We start from the raw sequence: 6093 nt of genomic DNA, 5'->3' as shown, positions 1-6093 counted from the left end.
GACTTTAGTGCAACAAGGTTCAGATCTGTAGCTTCTTTACTCTCCTACTCAAGATTTATATCCTCCTCTTATAATTCTTGTAATTCTTCAAGATTTTCATCCCCTTCTTCAATATTGGCTTCTTCTTTGAGATCTTCCTCAGCCTCTTTCCGCATCTCTTCATGAGCACCATTAGTGAAATGTAAGAACATAACCAAACAAAACCTTTCCTCCAAGAGCTTGCATCTTCTAGGATGAGTAGTGGAATGTGCCTTGTGTGATTGAGGTAGGGTATCAAATCTTCTTTTCATAGAAATTTTACGCTTATGATCTTCCATCAAATCCTTAATGTGTATATAAGCCTTGTCAAATGTGACTAGCCTTCTTTTCTCTACAAGATTTTGGAATTCTCTGAGCTCCTCTACTAAGATATCCATCTCATAGAAAAGGTGGAAGTCACATTGAATCAAAAAGCATCAAATTAGATGACTACTAGTCTTCTTTCATTGTCTTTCCCTTGAACTAAATTGGCCTTTTTACAATGGGCATATCTTTGAAACCAGCCTCCTCCTTTCCAGCTGTCCTCTCCCTCTTGCCTATAGTTACCTCTCTCTGACGGGTTATACTTGTTAAATGCAATCTCCTCTTTGAAGAAGTTTGGGCTTTTTGCACTTCACGTTGCATCAAAAAATGAAATAACTCTCTCTCTCTCTCTCTCTCTCTAGCTTTTGGAAGGGTAGACTTTGAAGGTGGGCAAGAGTGACATGAAATGTGTCTAGAAAAGGAGAGGGGGTAGTGGTTGTTTAGGGTTGACTCTATAAGAAGGGCAAGAGTGACATAAAATGGGATTGCAGTCACACCCAAAATGAATACATACCAAGAGTTAGCTGCAAATGTGTAGCAACTTCAAGATTATTTTGCACCTCCACCTCCACCCCTCTTCTTATAGTTACCAGGACCACTAGTAGCAGCTACTAGTCCACAACCACTACATACCCTACTTGCTACTAGGACAACCTCCACCTCCACCCCCTCCTCTTACCTACTAGCACCTATCAAGACCACCAATTATGCATTTGAGGCAAATGCAATGAAAAAGCACACTAAGAACTCCCTGGCAACGATAGCAAAAATGTGGTCTGGCGCTAAGTTGCATTAATTTGTCTGATTTTTTTAATTCAAAAAATTAGATAAAATCACATTTTTTGCGATACTAGACATTTGGTGGTATTTTATTTGTACAAATACTTTTATTCATATGAATAAATTACTATTCATACGAATAATTTTACCAGAAATGAAGACTTAATTTGGTGGTTTGTCTGTTATGGATGAAGCCACCCCACTAGCATTGGATGCTTGATTGACTGATTGAAGGATACTCATGATTAATTAAACATGTGAATGGTCTGGCATGTGATTAATTCGACACAAATTTGACAAAATCGCTCACTTAAAAAAGAGCAATTAAAGGCAACACATGATTGTTTGAATGCATGCATGAAAGTGTAATTGAAGTTTGATTCCATCCATTGCAATGGTTTACATGGAATAACCTATCACCAAAGTGGTTTTGTGGGTGAATGATATTACTGGGACATATATGGCTTATCAATATGTCATGGCCCCTAATGGGATCCCTTAAGGACCATATTGACTTTGATTGATTTAAGGCCACTTGTAATTACTTGGACATTGCTATACATATATCAACATGACTATTAGGGTGATCGGTACAATCACATGTATGTCAAGTCAGTGACCAACAAAGCCACATGTGTGTTAAGACATGTCAAAAACTTGTCAAGGTGGAAAATCTTCTCTTTCTTAAATGATTGTTCCATGAGTGCAACATCCAAATGATGTGAACATCATGCATGACACCAACAAAAGATTAATTTCTTCAGGACATGCTCTAATAGACACCAATGTTATTATTATCTGACCATTTGTTTCATCATACAATTTTTATCGTTCTCTAATTTCTTGTACAATGATAGTTCAAATTTGTTTTCTAGTATCTCCTCTAGTGGCTTTAATGGAAGATGTTTAGATCAAATATTAATAAGTTTTCATTTGCCACTTCTCTAAACTCTACCAAGTCCAACCTAAACTTTTATCTGCCCATCCATATTGAGTAGTACCTTACAAAACTAGAAGCTCCTAGAGAATAATGCTTCTGTAATTTTTGTGAAACTATACTATATGAAAAGAGAGAACCTCTTATAATGACAACATCTTTACAATAGCACCTCTTACATGAGGCTAGCATTCGTGTGATGAGTTGCAACAAGAGGTCATTGAAAGAACCATTTTTATCCACCTGTCTATCTTATCATAGAGTATAATTTTGCAAAAATTAAAGAAGAGTTAACTTTGAATAGCTCCATTTCTTAGGAGACACTACTTAAAAGGGATGAAAGATGAGGTTTAGGGTATTTCTCGTAGAATCATGCAAATGGACAAATGAAAAGTTAATATTAATCGATCAAAACAGTTCATCATTAATGTTTTTAGAGGAGATACTAAAGAATAATTTTGAATTTGCCACAGACAAAAAAATTGGCAAAACAATAATAATGTGCGATGAAGTTGATGTGGAAACATTAAAATATTATCGCAACCCATTGTAGTTATCGCATAACAAAATTATCTTTATGGCTAAAATCCTAACTAGGAACCTTTGTGAGCTACTAGGTCTAATTGGACCAAAGTGTTGGTGTCTTGTTTTCTAGACCTCTACATGCTGTGGATTCTCTAGATATCTTCACTCTTACATGTTCACATCGGGTCAAGCACGTCATGCTCCATAAACATAAGCATTCTTCGAAGGGGAAAGCTATTGAGTTGGACTCACCAAATGAGTCTACATCCTCTGTGTTCGATGACAATAGTTTGGATGACAAAGATGCCAAGCATCAAGATCAACTAATGTTGGAGTAAAGAGATATTAAGCCTCATGTTGTTAAGGGCAAAAGCAGCAACAGCAAAGAGGAACTAGGGGGGGAGTCCTTAGATCATTAGTCCTTAGATTATTATCATTAATACGTTGTATCTAGTTTATAGTGAGATATGAAAAGACGGAAGTTCTAGGATCAGGCGGAGAACTGAAGAGTCACGGCAACCGTGAAGGAGTTATGTGTGCCGGTTAGATAAAAGAGAAGAGAGCGATCATTCAGGGGGCTCATTGATGAGGATCGGAGCAAGGATCAGTGTGATCAGAAGAGGAACATTGTTATGTATCAGAGAGTACGGTGTTGTACTGCTCGGAGAAATGTAATACAGAGATTCTATTGCATCTACCTTATTGTTTTATCATGAATGATTCTGTCGATCACTGTTCTACTCTATGAATTTTCATACGCAGTTCTGAAGTACGATTACGCATGTAAATCTGTCGCAGTAGTGCGTTTCGAGTTAGTCTTCAGAGTAGAGAGGGCTAACACTTTGGCGACCACGGAAGATTTCCATGTTTGTCACGGTGGATACCCCGGAGAGGTTGGCTGCTCCCCATCTGTAATACTCTGATTCCTCGGTGTGTGGACTAGCGCATGAATGACGCTGGGAGTGAGCCAGGGGGAACATCGCGCTCTCCGGCACGGCCTCGGGAGCCTGCAACTCCAGTATCGGCACGTACAACCCGCGAGGAACGGCATGACAGATATGTGGCTCAACGTGATCTTCTCTTCGGCTTCTTCACGGATAGTGAGAGTAGTAGCCGCTCTGACACACCTCCGCTGATCCCAGGAGAGAAGGGGAGACCTACGGCGTTGGATTGGCAGGCACAACAAAAGGTGCGGTCGACGGTCGGTGAATGGGTCCAGAAAACCCCAACGGTGTTACCTAGGCCTAGCGCGGAAAAGGCAGTCTCGGTGACGGAGAATGGTGCGAAGGTGGCAAGGCGCCTGCAAGGAGACCAGCCAGAAGCGACTTGTCTACCTACCAGTCAGAAGGACAGCCTGATGACCGGCGAGGAGGGTGTTGAACCATATGATTTATGGTAGGATTTGCGGAAACAGCAAATACACATGACAATGGAGCAATTGTTAGCATTGGTACCCAATTTCCGGAGTTCTCTCATCAAACAATTGACGGAACCAGTCAGGGCGATGGAGTCAGAGATGGAAGCGGTAACAATGGAAGTGTCGTCAGACGAATCTGCAAAGCCTGAAGCGGAAGAACAGCCTCCTGTTTTTGACGAAGCGGTCCCGGTAATTTCCGTAACACTGGAGAACAGCCGTGTGGGAGGGGTGTTGCTGGACGGAGGGTCTGGGGTCAACATCCTGTCCGAACAAATGCTGGTGCCATTGGGTATCACAAAATGGGAATCCGCACCCTTCGCCGTTCGGATGGCAGACCAACGGAGAGTGCAGCCGTTAGGATTGCTCCGTGGATTGAAAATGGAGGTTTGCGGCGTGAAGTTCGAAATCGCTACGGTGATTCTCCGGATGGAGGATATTAGCGGGTCATACCCGTTATTGCTTAGAAGACCGTGGTTGCGGCAGGCCCGTGTGAAACAAGACTGGCAATCAGACCGCATCACCATTCGGAAAGGAAAAAAGAAGCTGAAGCTCTCGGTACATACCAAACAAGGGCTGAGGACACCATTCCGACCGACGATGGCGGAAGGTATCCATATGATGGACGGAATGGGGGTCGAAGAGGAGGATGACTACTTCAGTAGGAATACGGAGCTGGTAAGCTTGTTCGAGGTCGATGTGGTTGCCGTTTTAAAGCAATATCAGCATCAGATTCCCTCGGCTACGCAGGAGTCATCCAGTTCCACTAAAGAACCAGTCGAAGGGAGTCTACCGGAAGGCACAGGAGACATGCCGGACGAAGCGGGAGTGGCGGAGGCGGAAAGAGTTTTCGAGCAGGAACTCCGTCGCTCGCGGAGGGTCAAAGAAGACGAGCTGCTGGATCTTAACCTCGGGACGGAGGAGGAGCCAAAGAACGTCCGTGTCAGTGCGAAGCTCGATAAAGGATTTCGGGGAAAATTGGAGACATTGCTGAAATCCTTCAAAGACGTGTTCGCCTGGGACTACACAGATTTGCTCGGCATCGATCCCAAATTCTATCAGCACAGGATCAATCTGCAGAAGGATGCGATACCGGTTCGGCAACAACGGTATCGAATGAACCCGAACTATGCCCAGAGGGTGAAGGAGGAGCTGGACAGGCTGCTAAAGGTCGGGTTTATCTATCCGGTTGATCGTGCAACGTGGCTTTCGCCAATAGTGATTGTTCCGAAAAAGAATTTGAAGTTGCGGGTCTGTGTTGACTACAGAAAGCTTAACGCGGCGACAATCACGGATCCGTTTCCCTTGCCGTTTAATGATACTATGCTGGATACAGTGGCAGGTCACGAGATGTATTCTTTTCTGGATGGCTTCAGTGGGTATAACCAGGTGCAGATGGCACCAGAAGATCGAGAGAAAACAGCCTTCATCACGGAGTGGGGAGCATTTGTTTTCCTGGTGATGGCATTTGGGCTAAAGAATGCTCCGGCAACATTTCAACGCATGGTCCAAGAAATATTTCATGATTATTTACTAATCTTTATGCAGGTATTTCTGGACGATTTCAGTGTTTTTGGGAGTCGCGAGCAGCACCTTGAGCATCTGCAGAAATGCTTAACCCGGTGTAGGGAGGCACGGTTGTGTCTGAACCCTATGAAATGTGCATTCGCCGTGGGCAGCGGTATGCTGCTGGGTTGCATTGTCTCGGCGGAAGGCATTGCGGTAGATCCGGCGAAGGTCGAAGCGATTCGGCAGGCAAAGGTTCCTGGCAACGGTAAGCAGCTCGGGAGATTCCTAGGGCAGGTTAAATGGCACAGCCGAATGCTGCGGTATCTGGCGGATGTGGCGACACCACTGTATGACCAACTCAACAAAGTACCGGTAGTCTGGTCTCCTGCTTGTGACTTAGCTTTTCGACGGCTCAAACTGATGTTGGCAACAGCACCGGTGGTTCAGCCGCCAGATTGGACGAAGATGTTTCATGTCTTCATGGATGCCTCGGATGTGGCTATTGGTAGTGTCCTCATGCAGGAAGCGACAAGCAAGTGGTTCCGCCCGGTGTATTATGCAAGTCGCAGGTTGTCAAAAGCCGAAC

This window comes from Dipteris shenzhenensis, chromosome 32 (assembly GCF_047967505.1).
Source record: "Dipteris shenzhenensis isolate YYH24624 ecotype China chromosome 32, Dip_SZ_1.0, whole genome shotgun sequence".
Classification (NCBI taxonomy): Eukaryota; Viridiplantae; Streptophyta; class Polypodiopsida; order Gleicheniales; family Dipteridaceae; genus Dipteris; species Dipteris shenzhenensis.
The sequence above is the reverse complement of the archived record's forward strand: the minus strand, read 5'-3'. Positions refer to the sequence as shown.